Source organism: Cricetulus griseus, chromosome 2 (genome assembly GCF_003668045.3).
Source record: "Cricetulus griseus strain 17A/GY chromosome 2, alternate assembly CriGri-PICRH-1.0, whole genome shotgun sequence".
NCBI lineage: Eukaryota > Metazoa > Chordata > Mammalia > Rodentia > Cricetidae > Cricetulus > Cricetulus griseus.
The window spans coordinates 268,108,714-268,129,962 of record NC_048595.1 but is presented as its reverse complement, the minus strand read 5'-3'; the positions used below and the strand labels follow the sequence as shown (position 1 = coordinate 268,129,962).

General features: G+C 40.2%; 1 long non-coding RNA gene across 2 annotated transcripts in view; it reads right to left on the bottom strand.

Moving 5' to 3' along the window:
* Positions 1-272: 272 nt before the first annotated feature.
* Positions 273-21,249, bottom strand: part of LOC103162492 — a 54,849-nt gene continuing 33,872 nt past the window's right edge. The window contains exons 5-8 of one of the 2 annotated variants that reach the window (XR_004768459.1): positions 7,080-7,218; positions 5,411-5,600; positions 1,822-1,987; positions 273-858 (exon numbers count right to left, since the gene is read on the bottom strand). This is a non-coding gene — a long non-coding RNA (uncharacterized LOC103162492). The remainder of the gene's footprint in view (positions 859-1,821; positions 1,988-5,410; positions 5,601-7,079; positions 7,219-21,249) is intronic. The other variant, XR_003482603.2, reaches the window with a different exon arrangement.

Below are 21,249 nucleotides of genomic sequence, written 5' to 3'. Positions count from 1 at the left end.
GTAGCAAGCGTCTGAGCACTCGACCTTATACGACTCTTTCAATTTACTATTAATGTCATCACATGGTCCTTTACATGTTTTGTTTGTAATTTTGATTATTTTCAAAGAATTTATTTCTCTGATTTTGTGATTTCTCAACATTTGAGCACACCTTTCAGAGGACAGGCTTTAGCCAGAGGTGCCAACAGAATCACTAAAGAGGCAGATATACAGACAAGGCCACCATATCATAACAGTTACATAAGGAAAAGTAAAAATTAGGAAACAATATCCTTGGTTAAAGGATTTATTTAAAAGTTGGTATCTGTGTGTGCAGGCTTGACAGTCAAGGCGTTTTTGCCATCTGAACCCAATCTTTCCCGCTAAACATATCTGTCATAGCTTCCCCATGAGGCCTTTTCCTTATGAAGTATGATTCCCTGATGACCTTGTATTTCCTACCTTTGTGCTGTGGTTATCGCCTTCCTCTAACCTTCAGCCTCTCTCTGATCAGCCACCACAGTCCAACCTCTTCTGAGAAGCCACTGTGGTAACCCCAATCTGATGTGCCCTGGCCCATTCCTGAACTCAACAACAGCCCGATTCTGGAAGCAGTCAACCTATGCCCCTTGCAACACCCACATCTTTGCCACCCAGATCGCTTTCCTCCTAAGCTCAGAGCCCAGCTCTATTTCTTGTCTTCCCTGTCAGGTAAATGATTGAGTTATTCCCATCAGAGACACAGGCTTCTTGAAAGGCTGTTTCTCACATTCCACATGCTCTTTCTTCTCTCCTCCACAGAGGCTTGCCAGGGACCTCATTTCAAAGACTTTGGAGACTGCGATGATATCAAGGGGCAGCATGCTTTCCTGTAAAAGGCTAGATAGAAAATATTTTAGGAATTATCAACTAACGACAGAAATCTCTCTCTTCTTCCTCCTCCTTTTTCCTGTTAAAACATTTATTTTTAAATATAATAGATATATTTAAATTTTTGTTAAAGTCTTAGTTCCTAGAATCAGGCTGTATCTAGCCTGTGGTTTGCTGACCCCTACCTGGAAGGAAATACCTTGAGTCTCAAATAGTGTATGGAACAGGGTTTGTCTCTCCTCCTCCCCGCCTCTACATTCCTATTCTCTGCCCTCTCAAGTGGATTATGATGAGAACTGGAGTTTGCCCCTGTGTGTTTTCTCTGACCTACAGGTGTGAGACTTTCTATGTTCAAAACCAGTAAGGCTATGAATAAGTACAGTGGTTTAAAGAGTTGGAGACTCGTTTGCCCTGATGAGTCCTCTCCACTACAAGCTTGCTTACACTATGCAATTATCTTCTGCTATTGTGCTTCACCTGGTCATACAGCTGGACACCTTCATGTTCCAGCCATCTTTCCCAGCCACAGCAGTCTGATGTAGGATCATAACTTCAGAATCTAGCAGGGGACACTTTCAAGTGGGAGGGAGACTCAAGAGGCAACTTTAAAAGAGTGAAAAGGGAAGGATGTACTTCATCACATACATCGAATCTGCAAAGCTTCCAGCAACTTCCAGAGCGTCTGACTTGTGAATTACTTACGTAACGCTTAGCCTCTCATTCTACCTTTGGAAGTTTTTAAGGAAAACAAACAAACAAACAAACAAAACCAGAAAACAATAAACCACACCTGTGAAGTTTCTTCCCTTGTTCCTAACCCTAGTCCCAATACAAGGCCACTCGGTCACAGGGCTTTGGTAGCCAGTCAGTAGAAAGAGGAGGGTATGGAGGAAGCATGTGACCATGGTGTGGCTCACTCAGCATCTCACTGGGATAGGGTGGTGCTTTCAGATGAAGGGAGCTCAGCCTCACCTGCACCAACAAGTCCTTTCCCTTTAAAACAGCAGATTGCACTTGTTTAGACAAGTCTCCTTTCCCAAGATGATGTTTGTTTCATTCCTTGAAACTGCAGACTTCCCCGAGATCAAGTTGTTTGCTTTCTGAAACACTCTATGTCCTCAGTTACTTCTGTGTGAAGCTGGAGAAACACAAAATGAAGATCAGCACCAAGAGAACACCAACCTCCTTGCACCTGTTCTCAAAGCACACTTCTGGAATCCGAGCAAGGTCATTTTCTCAATGCCATACAAAGGGCAGCATTCTCCAGCAGAGTGGGAGACCAGGTCACAACTTACGTTGTGTTCTTTATAGATTATGAGTAAAGGGAAACTCAACGATTCCCAACATCTACCCTCCCTGCCAATGATAAATATTTAAAGATATAGGACTGCTAATCACCCTGATTTGTTTTGATTTGTTTTTATGAAACTGGACATAAGCATCAGATTATCACAATGTACTCTACAAATGCATGCATCATGTGTGTGTGTGTGTGTGTGTGTGTGTGTGTGTGTGTGTGTGTATGAATGCATGGTAGCACATGTATGAGTATGTGATATGTATGTGTGTTTGTTTGTGGGTGAGTGGCTCCTCATGTGTGTGTTCAGATGCCTATGCATATGTGCACGTGTGTAGATATGTGCACGTGTGTAGAGGCCCAAGGTTTCTCCCAGCTTTTCTACCTTATTCTTCCCCCTGCCCCTCCCACAGGGTTTCTCTGTGTAGCTCTGGAACCTGACCTGAACTCTCTCTGTAGACCAGGCTGGCCTCGAACTCACAGAGATCTGCCTGCCTCTGCCTCCCAAGTGCTGGGGTTAAAGGTGTGCAACGACACCACCCAGCCTCTACCTTATTCTTTAAGGCGGGTCTCTCAACCAAACCCAGAGCTCACCTATTGTACTAATGTCAGTGGCCAGCTTGTTCTGGGGATTCTGTCTTCACATTACCAGGCTGGACTAAGACTTGTCATGCCAATATTACATGGATTCTGGAGATCCATCACTCTGGGATCTGAATCCAGGTCTTCTTGCTTGTATGACAAACTTGGAAAAAAAAAGTGTTTCCATAGCTACCCTGTTTGAGTTTTGGATAGGTAAACCCTCCTTTCCCAAAATAATATTCATTTTGCACCTTTGGATGGGGAAAGCTACAGATTAGATCTTAATTCTCAGAAACTATAAACAACACACTATGAACTTGTTTATATTCGAGCTTTGGTCCTACCAACTTTTGTTATTTGGTAAGCTAATGTCAATACAATACTCAGAACTATTAATTTGTCCAGGGACCCTGCCTTTTTACTCATTCCTCTGAGAAACTGTCCTATGGACCCTTAAGAAGCAGCAAATTTACACCTGCATGAAATCCAACCTTTCTGGGTGTCCTGATGTATTGTCCTTAGTTGCTGCACTCTTTTGGTACCTCCCTCTTGGGTAGGCCACTTAGTGCTCCCCACCTGAATGTAAGACTTCCAGGAAGCACAGGTGGGAGTGGGCAGTAGGGAAGTGGAGGATGGTGTTGCCTGTTGCACAAACAAACATCTCTGTAGTTTGTTCAAGGGTAGTACAGACTGACCTGTAGAGGTTGAGTAGGATTGGCTGTGTGTCTAATCCTCTACCATTGCTTTAATTTAACTATTTGCAATATATGACAGGTGTAGGTCTTCTCTAAGTTTCCTGAAGTGCTCATTTCAGAGAAGGCTGTTTATTAGACTGGTCAATCTGGATTGTAGCTTGATGATGCTCACACCCCATCCCCGCCCCCAATAACAGAAGAGCTTTGAGCTATGAAGACCAGTCTTGGGTCTTGTTCCCTTTTGAGAGAATCCACAGAAAGCTACTGTGAAGCAACCATAGTCTTCGAAAGCCTCTCATTTAAGCCTCAATTGGGTCAGCCTCGGGTTATTCTGGGAGCTGGGTATATTTGTTCTGTCTCTGAATCACAGATGTTGACACGTTGTTTTTCAGATTCTTGGTCTTTTCTTTTTTTCCTTGAAAATTGACAGACATGTGGGAAAGTTAATAATTCTGTGAGAATGAATGCTTATGTCTGAAAACAGGGATTTTTTTTAAGGTATCCTATTTTTACCATGATTCTTCCAAGAGCATTAAAAATGCAGACCCAAGCCTAATGTCAGAAAGGTGCAAGAGATTTAGCCCTAAAACCTTTATGCTTTTGAATTTGTCATCAGTGTTTTGTCACTTAGACAACTCTGTCTTGTAATGTAAGGTCCACAGAATTTAATAAGAGAAGGGCTGTTTGACAATTCTAGCTTTTATGATATCCAACTATATTTTGCCAAATGACTATTTTCCCCTATTATTTATGGTGTATTTTAAATTTAAATTACAAATTTAAGGGTAATTGTCTTGTAAATGATTTTGTATCTTTCATGAAGGTTTAGATGCAACTTGGATGTCATTATTATCTAAGTAGTCACGGGCAGGAATTCTCCAGTTGCTGTTGTTTTTTTTTTTCATTGATAATTTCATTTATATTTATGTACCTGTAAAACTATGAACATCGCCTCATAGTCCACTAAACAATGTGCCATCTTCAAAACAAAGATGAGTACTTATTTTATACATGAAGAATCCCATTTCTTGACCTATTTTCTCATATATCTATAACTTCATAGAAAATAACCCACCAGAAGCCAAAAGTCAGACATTTCTTTATGAAATGTCATGCATAGATGCATAAGAGGAACAGGAACCATTTGTGCTACACTGGGTGTGGTGACATACAACTGTAACACCCCCCACCCCACACACACCAAATGACATCACATGGGAAAAGCCATATATAAGTGTATGTGTACGTGTGCATCTGTGTGCAATAGTTTTTTATTAGGTCCTTTGTGAAGCTGCTGCGGCACGATCAGTTTATACTAAGTGTCTTCTCATAAAATAGTTTATGTGTGTTTTCATGGTTCCTGGACAACGTGACACTAACTTGTGCTGTGCTGCATTGTCCTGTAGCTGTGGTTTCTTCCCTGTCTCATCTATGCAGAATCCATAGAATAAACAGAGAGAAACAAATGGATGTGCCAATAAAAGAGCAAGCATTGCAGGGAGTCATGCGCAGGGGCTGAGGGCATTTCCTGTCTCACACAGAGGAAGATCTCACATCATGGCGTGTCATCTATGCCGTCTGGCTCAGTGTCTCCTAACTTCCTGGAATAAAACCAAGCTAAACAAAACAAAAATGACAATTTCTCTGTGTTTTGGAATTCCAAACCCCTATTACTGGAACACTAAATCTTTCAACCTACTGAATACTGTGCCTTCCAAGATTAACAGTGGTGTTTATGGATTGTTTTTAAAACCTAATGTTTCCAATATGTAGGGCACATATTGTAGTAATGGATTTTAATGTTATTCCCCAATTCTGCTAATCCTTTGCATCGAGAGCAAAATGTTGGCTCGTTAAATTTAACCTTTTCATTTATTTCATTTTTTGTAAATGACTTAAACAAACCTGGTTGCCCCTTGAATATCAACTGAGCTTTGGGATGTGAGCATATAATAGGAAGTCGAAATGAAATGAAAACAGATCTTACTTGATACTGTGAATCTGTCAGTCTTTTCCAAATGTGCTTATTGGTCAAATGACTTCTGTATCAGATACAGTTTTCATCTGCCTTTGTAGAAAAGTACCTCATATAAAGGAGGGATTATATTTTCTCAGCTCTATCGCTGGTGACCACATTGCCATCATCACTTTTCCATCTGGAGGAAATTCAGCATCATCTAGCAGACAAGATGACAAAAAGTATAGCTTGCTACCATGGAAAAACTGAGTTGGTTCTGGGTGGATTTGGGGTATTTATGCCAGGTCACATTCAATGGTGCCCTCATTAGAGTGCAGTAGAGGTGAGGTAGGTGTGCCCAGGACAAAGGCACAAAGGGGACTCACAGACAGGAGGTGTGAGCATGCATGCATAAAAAAGATAGAGCTGACTTATTCTTTGAAATCTCTGTTTAAAATATTTATTTAAAACCTTTTCCACAAAATTTTAGGACAAGCATTGAAATTATTTTCTGTTTGTAGCAAGTATCAAGATGCGTAGAAGTCAGGTTTGGTGGTGCATGCCTTTAATCGCAGCACTCGGTAGGCAAAGACAGCCAGGTCTCTGAGTTTGAGGCCAGCCTGGTCTACAAAGTTAGTTCCAGGACAGCCAGGGCTGTTACACAGAAAAACCCTGTCTCAGGAGAAAAAAAATGCATAGGGAATAGAAAATTCATCAGCCTAGGAAAAAACTAAGAAGCGCTTCCCAACCCAGTGCTCATGGAAGTGAAAGCTGTTTCCTGAGTCATTGAAGCTGGGTGGCTTTGCATTGCTTTGTGTTTGTTTTATTTCTGTAGTGCTGGAATGGAACCCAGGGCCTTGTACATGCTAAGTAAGCACTCTACCACTGAGCTATGCCCCCTGCCCAGAATTCCAGTGTTTGGGCTGCCAGGCTTCAGCTCCAATTCAAAGCTCTTTGAATATGTATGTATGTATGTATTAAAAAAAAACAGGGGTTGGGGATTAATTTCTGTTCAGTTTCATGTGTGGACAGATCCAGTGACAGTTGCCAGGCTTTGTCATTGTCACAACAGATCAGGCTCCAGATATCCTCCGATTCCTATTTTCTTCATTATAAAGTAACAGTTAAAAATGAAACTTCCTCTTAGACAAGGTTAAATGGGTTTGTCCTTGGACAGTCTTAATAGTGCTTTGTATATTAATTTTGGCACTCTGAAAAATCATGTTCTTTTTTTTTTTTAAGCTGTTGTATTCGGGAAGGGTGGAGACCTTACAATTCAGGTAGATTCTATGATTATTTTACAGATAAGAAAAAATGAGAATTAAGTGAAGTTCAATAATTCTCCAGCAAGTTACCAAGCTGGAGAGTGGTGTTGACTGTTCAAAGCCTCAGATGAGGCTGTGCCTTCTACACGGTGACAGTGGTACATGCTAGGCACAGAGGAACAAAGGATGCTGAGACCATCCAGTCTGGGAGCTGACTTCTGTGCCCTTGCTGACACTCAAAAGGCCCTTGGCATTTTCGTGGCTCTTCTAACAAGCATGCAACTGGGTCCCTCTCTGATGACAGAAGGCAGCAAGGATATTCAGGTGCTGGTGCAAATATCAGTGTAGGTTCAAGTCTGGAATGTGACCTTGGTTTCCTCAAGTTAATTCTCAATAAGTTTTGAAGGGCGGATGCTGGGCCCATGCTGACTCACCGCATACAGCACTCTGAGCACGGCTTCTTGTATCGCATCTCCACTGCTGTGACCTTGGGCAGGTCATTCACCTCTACAAGGCTGAATTAAGAGAGACCTCAGGTCACAGTATTGACCAGCTTCACTCAGACTGTACAAACTAAAACAGTGGAATATTTGTCAACATTCCTTTGAAATAAACCTTACATCAGGAAAAAAAGTGGAAATTTTGTAAGTATAAAAATGAAAGGTGAACACAGTTTCAGATTAATACAGTCATCCCACTAGAAAGACATCTCAGGTCTTATCCTAGCTAAACAATCACTCTCCCAAGAGAACTACAACTCTCCATTTCATGGCACACTCTTTCCTATTGAAAAGTGTATCAAAGAATCACACAATATATATTCTTCTGTATCTGGCTTCTCTCACAAGAACTATGTATGTAAAATCCTGTCTTGTTACTTCATGTAGTTATAATTTACTTTCATTGATATATATATATATATATATATATATATATATATATATATATGTGTGTGTGTGTGTGTGTGTGTGTGTGTGTGTATACAGTCAAAAAAATATATAGTGATGGGCTTACACTCTTGCTTTATAAAGAAAGTTTTACTGCAGCATCATCAGTCTACTTGGTTTAATATTGTCAATAGCGGTTTTCACATTCTGATGGCAGACTGCAACCGAGACTGCAGACCTCTAGTAGAATTTGGCTAACCCCCTGCTCTATGGTCCTCTCATCTGAGTGTACTGAAGTGTCTTTATTCATCCTGTCCATACACATCATTTCCAATCTTGGCATTATTACAAACAGCGCCACTCTGAGCATTCCTGCACATGCCTTTGGGAGATATTACTGTTAAGCCCTCATTAGATTCTAATATGCAGCCAGATATGGGAACTTCTGCTTTAAAGGTATAACCTAATCCAAAGCATTTAAACATCTTACCCAAGGTCAGGTAGAAAAGAATGAGCATATGAGAAGCAGAAATTAAACTTGGTGGGTTATACACATATATACATATGCATTACATATATGCATACATCATCACACAACATTGGGAAGGAGTAGGGAGATGAAGGTCGATCTGGGAGGAGTTAAGAGGAGGAGGATGAAAATACATAGTGTAAAATGGACAAAGAGTTAAATATATTTTAAAGGAAGAGAATTTTCAGTAGACATGAGATTGATAACAAAACCCCATTTCTTAGAAAAGGTCTAATTTTGACTATTTTTTTTTCACATTACCTTTTGAACACTGTTAGTAGACTCTTTACTTATTCTAGGTCCCTTACGGAAGTGACCTTGGTTGTACATTTCAAGAACTGGAAATCCACTGCCTTGAGAGTATTAAGAGAATGAAGCACTTATTCTCTTCATAGTATAAATGAGTAATCTGAGGTCTGAAGATACTTATTGTTGTCCCCAAATAAGTATTTTGAACTGTAGCTTTCATCATGTATTACAAACTGATTTTGAACCTTGCTCTTTTCATCTTTGCTGCTGGTATTATTGTTGTCAATGACCATACACTGTAATTCCTGCTTACATGAACGACACCTAGCAGCTCTATGGCAAGATGGGAGGTAAAGATACAAGAACTGCAAGAAGTATGTGGACCACCTAGCCTGGCATATGCCACTAAGAGACCCTATCTCTTTCAAGGCAGAAAGCAAAGCACCAATACTCCAGGATATCTACTGACCTTCACATAAATGTTGGGGTATGTGTATTCTTGTGTGCCTCTCTCTCTCTCTCTCTCTCTCTCTCTCTCTCTCTCTCTCTCTCTCTCTTTCACACACATACACACACACACACACACACACACACACACACACGCAAGCAGGTACACATGCATGTACAAACACAAACACGTGCACACACACCAATTTTTTTTTCTTAAAAAATAGAATGTAGGGCTATTAAGATGGTTTAACAACTAAAGTCACTTGCTGCCAACTGTGATTACCTGAATTCAGTAACTGGGACCCACAAGGTGGAAGGAGAGAACCACCTTATACAAGCTACCCTCTGATCTCAGCATACAAGTCCATGGCATGAATGTGCACATACACATGAAATTAGAGAAAACATTGATGAAACCTTGGAAGGTGACTTTGAAACCTGCTTTTTAAAAAGTTTCTTCAATTTTTAACATTGTTCAGACAAAAAGAGAATTAGCCAATTAATATCTTACATCAATAGAAAAATGAAATTAGTAACCAATTAATTGAAATATCAAGGTTTTATTGACTTAATAAGTGTCCTTCTAGTATTCTGTTTTTCTTTGTGCTGCTCCCTACACACAACTTCTATTATGAATATACTCAGCTCTAATTTTTAAATGTTATAAAGAAACAGAAAGAACCATACAAACATTTTATTCTGAGCTTTATTATAGGTGTGAAGAAATCTAAATTTTAGTATTTGTTTAATGCTAATATATTAACTGATTTTCTCCTCAACCCCATGAATGATTTGAATTTTAGGCCTTTTGATTAAATTGTCTTTATTTACAAACATAGCCTTACATGCTTATTTCCAAAGGTAAGATATCTGTGTTCAATTAATTAAAACAGGACTACTTAGTATATTATTCCATTTATAAGCTAGAATTGGCATAAAATGGCTCATATACTCTAATACCTGTTATTGAAAAGCTTTGTATTTGGTGGGGGAATTCTACCTTAATAACCCCTCCAGTGGACTTTAACCCTTATTTCCTTTGAGTTTATTCTGGGTAGTGTTTGCAAGAAGACTAGAGTCTATTTTGGTTAGGGACACTGTTCTTGTCCTAGGGAGGAAGTGAGCACACTGGGCCCTGTCTCCAGCCCCCAAGCAGCTAGACAGGTCAGACAGGCAGCTCTGTCAGCCAGGCTCCAGGAAGGCTTCTCCTGTCTCATGGAACAACCAAACAATTGTTACTATTTACAATGGGCCATATGCAGAAGTATTCTTAGAACAATGAGGAAAGGGAAAGTCGGTCACCAGGCAGGAAAGAAGGCGATCAAGCTACAGCAAGCTCAGAGAATTCAAATGCCCTTTAATGTAAACAGCTGGTTGCAGCACTTGTCCAGATAACAATGTACGGGTGCTTGCCATGTGCCAGGCGCTTGACATACACCATTGTCTCTGGTCCCATAACCACTTTACCAGACCATCATTATCCCAATCTAATCTGTGAAGAAACCAAGGCCCAGAGAGATGCTAATAGCAGAAACACATTCCCAAGGGTGCTGAATATTGTAGTCAAGTCCCAACTTATCTAAATTAGAGTCTATGTATTCTTAGCTACCACTCCTAAAAAATTAAAAATAGAGGAAAAGTTTACACATCTTCGAGAATGAATCCATAATCTTGTTACTAAAAGCACAATGCAGTACAAAGAGCAGCAAAGGCAGTAACTGTTTAAAAATATGTTCTTTTTGAGGCCCTTTGAATTTCACAGAGGCACTGGAAACTTGAAGAAAGCTTGCTAAATGCTGTATGTGACAGCCTAGCATCCCCCCCCCCCCCGTCATATACATAATGGTTACCCTTGGAAAGCTCCCCAGCTATGTAAATGACATATAGGACAATTCCTTTTTCTGCTTATAGGAACTTTAAGTCTTACAGAAATGTGTGCAGAGACTCAAATTAACAATAACCAAAATAGTAATTTGCTGGGCAACTTGGGTTGCTGGCTGTATAAATGAAATGGGGCTTTAATGTTTGTTTCTAGTAACTTCTACAGAAAGGAAACAACTTTTTACCTCAAAATAGGTTAAGAGAGAAAATGTTGGAAAAGGTGAGATGTTCACTGGATTGTGGGAGGTCCTTCACATGAATACACATCAATTATTGTTACAGACTTTAATTAAGCATTCGATCTCACTAGTTTTCTAGTTGTTTCCATGTATACTAATAAATAATTCTTAGTCTTCTGACTTTCTTAGTTTCCCCAGGACTCAACCTGAATATGTAGGTAAACTCGGGGGCTATTCTCATGAAAACATTTGAAGCTATCCATGACACTCCCAGCACACCAATCATTTGAGCTCTCCTGGTTCTTAGGTCCAGCTGCAGGTGGATCTACCATGTAGAGTCTCCCAGGTTCCTGAAGAACCAGCCTGCATTCATTGGAGGCTTAAAAGCCATCTTATAGTAAAGACAAACTAGGCTCATTCCTGTTTATTATTAAACCTCTGTTTCTCAATGGTTGGGCTATGCCCATGTGTAGTCTTAGCATTACAAATGTCTCTGCACCATTCTCTGTTCCAGGAAATAGCAACCATGCCTTTGTTTCGAAGGTTATTATGGTCATCTATTTTTCTGACTACCTTACGACCACCTTGCAATCATGTCTTTGTTTCAAAAAGTTGTTACAACCATCTTGTGACCCTACCTTTGTTTCATAAGGTTGTCATGACTACGTTGTTATGACCACCTGTTATGTTCTGCTTCTGTAATGCTTTGCATTTTTGCCAGCCAACTGCCCCATTTGGAAACTCCATACCTCTGAGTTGTAAAAACCTTGTCTTCATTATGTTCACCGCTGACCTCTTGAATCCTGCCTTAGGAGGAGGCAGCCCATGTACACCAATAAAAAAATGCTTGCTTTAATGAATTGTTCTGTGATGATTTGAGTCGTGGTCTTTCTCCTCTGATCTTGTAGATTAACATTCTACTCACTTTTGTTTATGGCACCATTGGAATTGGTAAAGAAGTCACTTGTTCCCATCACAGAAAGCAGAATTCTGAGCAAATAAACCAGATGAAAGACAAAGATGCCTTAAAGTAAGATGGTAAAAGTGAGCAATAGACCTCAGAAAGAAGATCAAATAGGGAAAGAATGTCATGGACCAAATTGTGGCTTTTCACACACAAAATAGATGTGGACCCCCATAATTCCCAATGCAATTATTTTGAGATGGGTGTTTGGAAAGGTGATCAGGTTTAGATGGTGAGATGGTGAAGATGAAACCTTCCTGAAGATCATGAAGATGAATGGTTGTAAAGAGAGATACAAAAAGGCTTGCTTGTCTTTGTCTGCTATGTGAAGACAAAGGATATGACCATCTTCATGTAAGAAGAGAACCTTCACACAGGAACTGACTTGAATCAGAAATCACCATGATTTTGGATTTCCCAGACTCCAGAGCAGAAAGAAAGAAATCCTGTGCTTTAAGCTGTCTACTCTATGGTATTTTGCTATCACAACCTAGCCATACTAATAGAAATGAGAGAGAGCAAAAACGATGCATTAAAAAAGAAATGGTTCTCCACAGAGAAAGTAGAGGATTTCTCTTTATTTTTTGCCTAAGGGCCACTGAAATCTGTTATACTAAAATCATCGATTTATAGGGCTCACCAGACCTAGCATGGTAGTCATACCTGATGCTCTCTTCAGAAACCAGCACCAGCTGCTTGGAAAGTCACTATTAGAAGTTTCTTGGGTGTGGGTGGTCAAGTCTTGCTCTATAGTGGTGTACTACCCCTACGTAAATGAACTTAATGCTCTCCTAGGCCAAAGATGGCTGACCTTGGCTGATTGCCTGAGAAATGGTCTGACTCTAAGAACTTAGAATGATGGTGATGAATTGGGCCAATCCCACCCTCTCTTTTGAGACATTGAACTAAAGTTACCTACAGAAAATCAGCTAGATATTAGCAAAAGATTACAGAGTCACAGAAAGAGGCAGAGCATAAACAGATACTTGAGAGGTTTACAAGAGAACAATGCATTAGGTGGCAAGGCCATGTGGGATCTTGGATCACTTTTCTCTACAGCGTTCATCATGGGCAGTGATAGACTTGTGATTTCTGCCTGTGGGACTGCTTCTGTATTCCGTTTAGACTCTACTTTTTAAGATAGAAAGTTATTCAAGAGTCTTATTATCTTTATTTTTGTATCATTCCATGGGTCATGACACTTTGGCCTCATCTCTTGAGGTAGTAATTTTTTCTCTTTGCAACAAAAAAGCCACACAAATTATATATTACATTGCTCCTTTATTTTCTGGAGAAGGTTTCAGGTTACATTAAATGGGACTTTTCTGATTATCTTGGAATTTTCTCATTAAACTCAAAAGATGATAATAAAAAGGGAGCAAAAAAACCCCAAGTCTAAAAAGATGAGCTGCAAAAAAAATTACTAGAAATATTTTTAAAAATCTAGACTGAATCAGCAACCACATTTGGATTAAGCTGCTAGGCCTAGTAGGAAGTAACTATACATCACACATGGAGCCTTCCAAGTCAAGTCCAGAGAACAACAACATAATAGCTGAATAGCTGGTGTTCTCTGGAGAAATAGAACAAATGGAATATTTGTGTATTTGCTATTCTTCATTATAACAATTTGAGTTATGAAGTATGGAGGCTAGAAAAATCTAAATCTGAAACGTGGGCTCACAGGCTCAAGACCCAAGAGAAATCCTTCTGTTTCAGTTTTTATTTTATTCAGATCGTCCTTTGACTAGATGTGACACACTCACTATGCAGAATGGTCTACTTACTTCCTTTCATCTTAACCCTACCAAATAAGCAAATGCTCCAAGTTAACACAGGGACTTTCAACCACAATAGCCCACAAAGATTTGAGGGGACTATATGGGGAGATAAGCATCTCCATCCTTGGCTGGCATTTGTCGATCATGTTTTCATTCCTCTGGTACAGTGAGGAGAGAGTTAAACAGCTAAGTCTGTGTTTGATGTGGAAGAACAGAGATCAACACTGCTTGCTGAGCGAAAGATTTTGAGCACTGGTTACCATGATAAAACTTGCCTGGGAATGAGGAAGAGTCAGTCACATGTACAGAAAAGCTGAGATCAGGTGGGATGTGCACGCTCTGATGGAGTGGTACCTACTGCTAAAGCAACATAGCACCTCAGCATTCTTATTAGGCATATCATAGGGGGAGGGGTTGGCTGATCTCTATAGGAGGTCTCTGTAATGGAATGGTCTCAGGCTGTAAACATCTAGGACGAAAAGGAAGCTGAAGCTGCTGGGTTTTGTTCACGTTGGTTGCTAACTATCACTCAGAACCCAGAGGAAAGCTTTGCCTATTGCCATTCCTATAGTCCTTGACATAGCTGAACCCATGTCAACAATACACATCCATTCAGGACTTCATACACTCAGGGTTTCCTCCACTCCCTACAGAGAGCTGTTGAAGGAAAGCAGCTAATTCTTCCTCCTAGAAGTCTAACCTAGTCAAAACTATTATTAATTTTTTATTCCTGTGTCACTCCATGGGTCATGACACTCTGACCTTACCTCTCACTATAATAAATCTTTTCCTTTCCAACAAAGAAGTCACAAATATTGTCCACATCGGTCTTTTGTTTTCTGGAGGTTTCAGATTGCACTAAATGGATCTTTTCTGGTTATCTTGGGGGCTTCTCCTTAACTCTGAGGTTGGGAATAAAATGGTAAAAAGACACCTCAGTCATCCTTCAAGTAATGTCTTTAAACTGTTATGATTGTCCAACTTTCCTGAACTGTTTACAGGGCCCTTGAGAAGGCAACTTAAAGGAAGAAATTACTTTGTTCATGTGTTCAGATATATCCATCCATGATAGTGGGAAGGATGTGTGGGAAAAAAATGACCATGGGTTGTGGCAACCAGGAAGCAGAAAAAGGGTATAGGAAGGTGCCAAGAACAAAATACCAACAAGGACTAACCCTTCGACCCAAGTCCTAAAGTTTCCAGAATATCGCAAAATAATATCACCAGCAGGGACCAAGCATTAACTCATGAGTCTGTCAGGGACACCTATTATACTCAAACTTGTACAACCATAAATGTACTCTTGCTGTACATGAATCTGTAGCTGCCAGAAATCCACAGACTACTATACTAACTCCCATAGCTGGAATTTGAGCTCCAAGGTCTTTGCTTCCTACTACTCTATTCTCATCAATCACATCAAATCCCTTCAGGAGAAACCTGCACGGCTTTCCCTTTCTGTCTACCAATGTCAAGATGCAACTTGGGTCATGACTGTAGAACAGTGGTTCTCAATTTTCCTGATGCTTCAGCCCTTTAATACAGTCCCTCACATTTTGGTGACCTCCAATCATAAAATTGTTTTCATTGCTTCTTCATAACTGCAACTTTGCTACTGTTATGAATCATAATGTAAATATCTATGGTTTCTGTTATCTTAAGTGACTCTTGTGAAAGAGTCTTTCAATCCCCAAGAGAGGTCACGACCCACAGGTTGAGAACCACTGTCATAGAACTTTTGTATGGTGTACTGAGTTTGAACAGTCCACTCCTTTATGTTCTACTTTCACTAATTCTAGAACTCTTTGTGTTCAGGAATTTGCTTCACACCTTCTCCCTTCTAGATGGTAGATTTATTCAAGTTACAGAACTCCAACTTATCTTTGTTATCTTTGTGTCCACAAAACAGAACTCAAGGTCAGAAACATGATGTGTGTTCAGTTTATGTTCTCCCAAGAATGGTTTAATGAATTAATGAAACAAAGAAATTTTGAGCATTGGTACAAATATTTGCAAATAAAGGAATTTTAAAGTTGGTGATATTTCAATATTTCTACCTTTTTGTGTCTTTTTCTTCCTATCTATAAAGGTTAGTTCCCTATGGTAAACAGTTGTTTTCAAAGTGCAGTCTAGCAAACCCTAGAAATCCCCCAAGCTCCTCTTAGAAGGCCTGTGAGGTCTCAACATTTTCTGAGATCAGAGGAGCTCAGGGGTGTTCCGGGTGATATGGCCATAGACATTTGTAGCATTTTCAATGATTTCCTTTCCTCACTTTGACATTTGCACTGCTGTTGGGGAGCACCTTGGCCTGTTTAGAGCAGTACCACCAGACTGTACTTGTCATTGTGACACCCACTCCCTGCTGTGTTAGGGAAAGGAAAAGAAGAAACCCAGAGTCACCCAAAACTTTCCTAAGTAAATCAGTGAATAGTGTTAATTTTAGACATCTCAGCCTTTGAGGGCAGTGCTCTGAATGGCACAGTAGGGTGTCCCAAAGGCTCCTCTGCTGCCTGTTAGATCTATCTGTCTGGTTTTCTCAAGGACATAGATCTGTATGACTGGATCTCAAGGTGAACTAGCCATTCTTGCATGAGATACTGTTAGTACTGGAAATATCAACTGACAAACTTGGTTCTTCAGGCTTAAATGTTTCTTTTCTTTTCTCTTTTCTTTTTCTTTTTGAGACAGGGTCTCTCTTCTCTCTACATAGCCCTGTCTGTCCTGAAACTCACTCTGTAGACCAGGCTGTCCTTGAATTCACAGAGCTCTACCTACCTCTCCCTCCCAAGTGCTGGGGATTAAAGGTGTGCACCACCACACCTGGTGACTTTTTCTTCAAAATGAACAAAATGGGTTGGATTTATCAGTTTTAAAAAGAATAGCCTTGGCAGTGCTTATTTTGAATGATAAAATCTTACATTTTAAGTGAAAATTTGAATTTCAGAAAAATTTCAACTTTCCTTGGTGTTACTGTGGGAGTGGGCTTTGAGTTTCAAATGCTCAAGCCATCCCCAGTGTCTCTCTCTTCCTGCTGTCTGCCAATCTATATGTAGAACTTTCAGCTTCTTCTCCAGAAACACATCTGTGTGAATGCTACCATGCTCCTGCAGTGATGACAATGAACTAAACCTCTGTAAGCCAGCCCCCATTAAACATTTTCCTTTATAAGAGTTGCATGGTCATGGTGTCTCTTCACAGCAATAGAAATCCTAACTAAGACAGATACCTTATTTAGAATATATCACTGGCGGTATCAGCGATTGATTCTTCAACCAGGATAATGTACCAAAATGAATGTAGAAATGATGTAAGCTAAGGATCTTGAAGTTATTCAGTCTAGGAGTTTTGATTGGGTTTATTTTCTCTGCCAGTTAAAAAATTAAAAAGCAGGAAAAGATCTAAAGTACAACAGGTAGCAGCCAAGAAACCTCAAGCACAGCAGACAGAATCAATAGTTGAAGAAAGGTGTTTTGGGGGTTGAAAAAACACATATGCAGTAGACACACAGAGAAAAAAACCCTCTGCAAAGCAGAAAAACCCAATGTCTTGAGGACTGGGAGTTTAAACTTCTGAAGAGTCTTCTTCCCCTGCTTTAGGGCTGGTCAGTTTGAAGATAGACCGAATGGTTGATTGACCCACAACTATTTTGTTGCGTGTCCTGAACAGACCTTGAACTTGTTGAGCCTTCAGCAGGGGTTTGTTTGTGAGTGACAAAAGCCTATAAAGTCTATGTTTTAAGTGGCCAGGCTTTAATCTCAAGTCAAGAGGGTGAAGAAGGAGCCAGCCATCTTGGAAATTTGCACCTTTACTACCTAGCCATGTCCCCTCTCCCTATCTGTCTGCCTACCAGTGAGTCTCTCTAACTCCTAGTCTCTTAGAAACATAGGAAAATTCAGGGTTTTTTCCCATCAAGCAGATATTAAGGAGATCAAAATCACTGTAAAATAGAGGGCTAGTGCTTAACAGTACTTGCTGCTCTTGCAGAGGACCAGAGTTTGGTCCCCAGTGACCATCTGCAACTCATGATCCAGGGGATCCAACTGTCTGTTCTTCTGTCCACTTCAGGTACCCAAATTCATGGAGGTGAATGTACACACACAGACAGACCCCTCACACATAAATACCCATACACACACACACACACACACACACACACACACACACACACACCTTTGCAAAAATATTATGTAAAATAAGTGCTTTATTTTCCAATATTGTTAATAGCAACAGTCAGCCTCTACACAAGCTTAAGGTTTTTGGATAGATTTCTTGGATAGCAATTCTGAAAGTGTTAAGCCAACTTAAGACCCAAACTCTATGAAATACTGCCTTATTTAAAGAGAGTGGGGGATTCTAAAGAAAGACCACAATTTTGCTAACACTGTGAAAAAAATAATCTCAGAGATTCTCTAGAAGGATTTCTGTTTGAGAGTTTAGAACAAAGTTCCAAGTTGCGTGTATGAAAAATGAGGTAGAACAAGAGTATCCAGATAGTTTTCTGGCACACAGATCTCATGTAAGCAGAGAGTCCAGCATGGTGTGTGGACACAGAGCCAGTAAATAGATTATATTTATAGGAAGACAATAATTGCATGAGCTGGTTTAATCACTAAATGTACAAAATAATTCATTCAATTTGTCAAGTGAGAGACAATTCATATTTCAAACTATATTTACTCTTTAATGCTGGCAGATTGTGCTATAAAAGGATTGGGAACCAAACAAAGATCTTCTTTGCATTTTTATATTCTTGTTCAATATTCAAATAACAAAAGAAAGGCTGATTTGGGGGTTATATAGCAATAAATATACACTAAAATATATGACTCTGTTAGAAATATATGATGCTCATATGGAATATTTGATCTTGGTGAAGGCTTGAGCTTAAATTTCTGTCAAATTCCACCAGTTCCAGTAAGTTTCTAGAACTTTGTTCTGTCAAATAATGCCTGAAATAAGCTTTTAGTTACAAGTTAAAATACTATTTTAATATTTAATATCATTTTACTCCATATCTAAATAGAACCTTTTAGCTTTTGATACCCTTCCCTCTACTTAAGAAGTGTTTAAACAAACAAACAAACAAACAAAACACAGGCTTTCACAGGACTCTCATGTTGACTTGATGGTCACCCCCCTCAAGTTATAGCTATACAAATCAAAACTAAGCTTACAAACTACATACACCCCATTTAGCAAAATTCAAGTAAACTAGAAGAATTGAGTGTGACCAGTGGTGTGTCTCTGTGGATGTTAAAGAACTATTAATACAGAGCCCGTGGCTCAATCTACTTCCACAGACCCCCTTCTGGTTAGTGTAAGGAAATTGCTACCAACGTTTTATGGAAGAGGATTGCCATTCCCTACTTGCAGGACTGGTTTTGAAAACAACAGTGGGAACAACAAAATATTAGCAGTATCTGAGAAAGAGGTGGATAATGTTCAGACTCTCTGTGTCGTCTTTGTCCCCCTACTGTCCTCTATCCAGTGTCAAACTTCTTCTAGCTACTAAAGATGTTCTTTAGAACTCCTACACTTAAGATACTTCTAGTATCCATCTTTTATTTTAAAAGCAACTGCAAAGATTTATAGTAACTTTCTTGTTTCCTAAGAAAAAGTCTATTTTTAAAATTAATTTTTCTTTGGGTAATTCTTATTGTCTTCTCTATTGATAAAGATGATAATGCGGTGGGTCACAGAGGCACAGTATGCTCAGGAATGAGGTGTAGGATGTCTCAGCCAAGCTCTTGCCTCCCAGATGGAACACACAATTGTTGGACTCAGGAAAGGACAACAAAGCATTAACCTCATTTCCTGAATCTCTTTGCCCAGGAATTGAAGCCTGAATAATATTTACTTGGTAAAATCAAAATGTCTTAATACTCTCTAAGCCTGCAGAGAAATTCACTTTTGGAGTTGCTAAATGGTTTATAATCTTCATTAGCAGTCAGTCATAAATATGATTAAGTGCTTAGGATACTGTTAAGTGCCCAAGAATTACTTGTTGCTGATTAATTATTTCCCTGTCCTTTACCTGGCTCAGGGAAATAGCTGTAGAAGTTATATATTACTCACCAAAGAAAGTAAGTGTGGTGGGTATCTGGACTCCCAATTATCACTGCACTGTTTAAGAAGGGACATTTGCAACTCCATGGTGGCCATGCTGTTGCTGAGAAAACATGGGGACACAGATTGCTGACAATAAGATTTGGTTATGAGAACTCAAGCTACAAGACTGAAATGAATAACGTGTTCTTCCCTGAAGGCAGATGGGGAATTGTGAACTTCCTCAAACAAGAAAGTTTGGATCCCTGCCACAGCCTCCACCCCCTCACAGTGCCAGTTTCTTCCTTCTGGAATTCTCCACCATAATCAGGAACCTGTCACCAGAAGAGAGAGGCTTGCAGTTGAGTCCCACTTTTATTTATTTATTGAGGGGGGGGTGGTCTGATAACTTGATTGATCCATGTGAGTCAGTGTGCTACATCCAAGCCTGTATGTGAGTTCATCTTAACTAATGCCTGTTGTGTAATGAGGAATGTGATCTAGAACTTGACCTAAAAAGCCATTGAGGTCATTAGGGATGTAGCTAGCATGCCCCAGCAACTATCTTCTGGCACTGCTGTGGACTTTGGAGAAGATGGCATTCTGGAGGCTATTGTTAAACTCTCAGAGAATGGAGAGGGCACTGCTTTCAGACAGAATCTTGCTATATTTCTGTGTAGACTAAAGGCATGAGTAATTAGCCACCCCACCCCCAGCTCCATGACTTGGCTAGGCCAGTAGGCTTCTCTGGAGTGAGGAGCTTCCTCTTATCGCTCTGCCCACCCTCCCCACGCCCGCTCCTCATTCTTGGACATTGCCATGACCTCACACTCTTCTGTCCCTAATTGCTTAGGCCAGCTTCAACTTGAACCCAAATTGCCCAGGCTATTTCTTCCAAATGAATATCAGGGAAGCTGGGATGGCTAGACTTGAAGTGCTTCCTCTGGCACAGCCCTCCCACATTCTCTCCCAAGACCAGACTTCCACCTTTGTTCCTGCAGACTTTGAGCTCTGGGGACTCTCTGAGTGCAGTCATCCCAAAGTGTGATATTGGACTGTATTTCAGGAATCCAACCATGTCTTTTGCTCAGGGTTAATGCCATTTATTACATTTGTATTATTAACTTACCCTCCAGCTCTGAGCCTTAGTCCTACTTGGGCCCTCTTATCATCTTGGCCACATAGCTAGACTGGCAAAATTCTGAAGCCTGTTTGTGGATACCTGCCCTACAAGTTTGCTGTAGCCAAGTGTTTGTGGCAGTTTCCAGAAGGCCCAGAGCAAAGTTAAAACGAAGAGAAAGAGTGGTGTTGACATCTAAACAAAATCCCCTGATATGCCATCCTAGAGCCTTCATCCAGCAGAAGATGGAAGTAGAAGCAGATACCCACAGCTAAACAAACTGAACTGGAATCCAGTTGCAGAGAAGGAGGAGTAATGAGCAAAGGGGTCAAGACCAAGCTGGTAAAACCCACAGAAACAACTGACCTGAACACGGGAGAGCTCTTGGCCCCCAGACTGATCACCGGGAAACCAGCATGGAATTGATCCAGACCCCATAAATGTGGTGTCAGTGAGGCCTCAGAAATCTATGGGGCCTCTTGTAGTAGATCAGTACTTATCCCTAGCAGAGGAATGGAC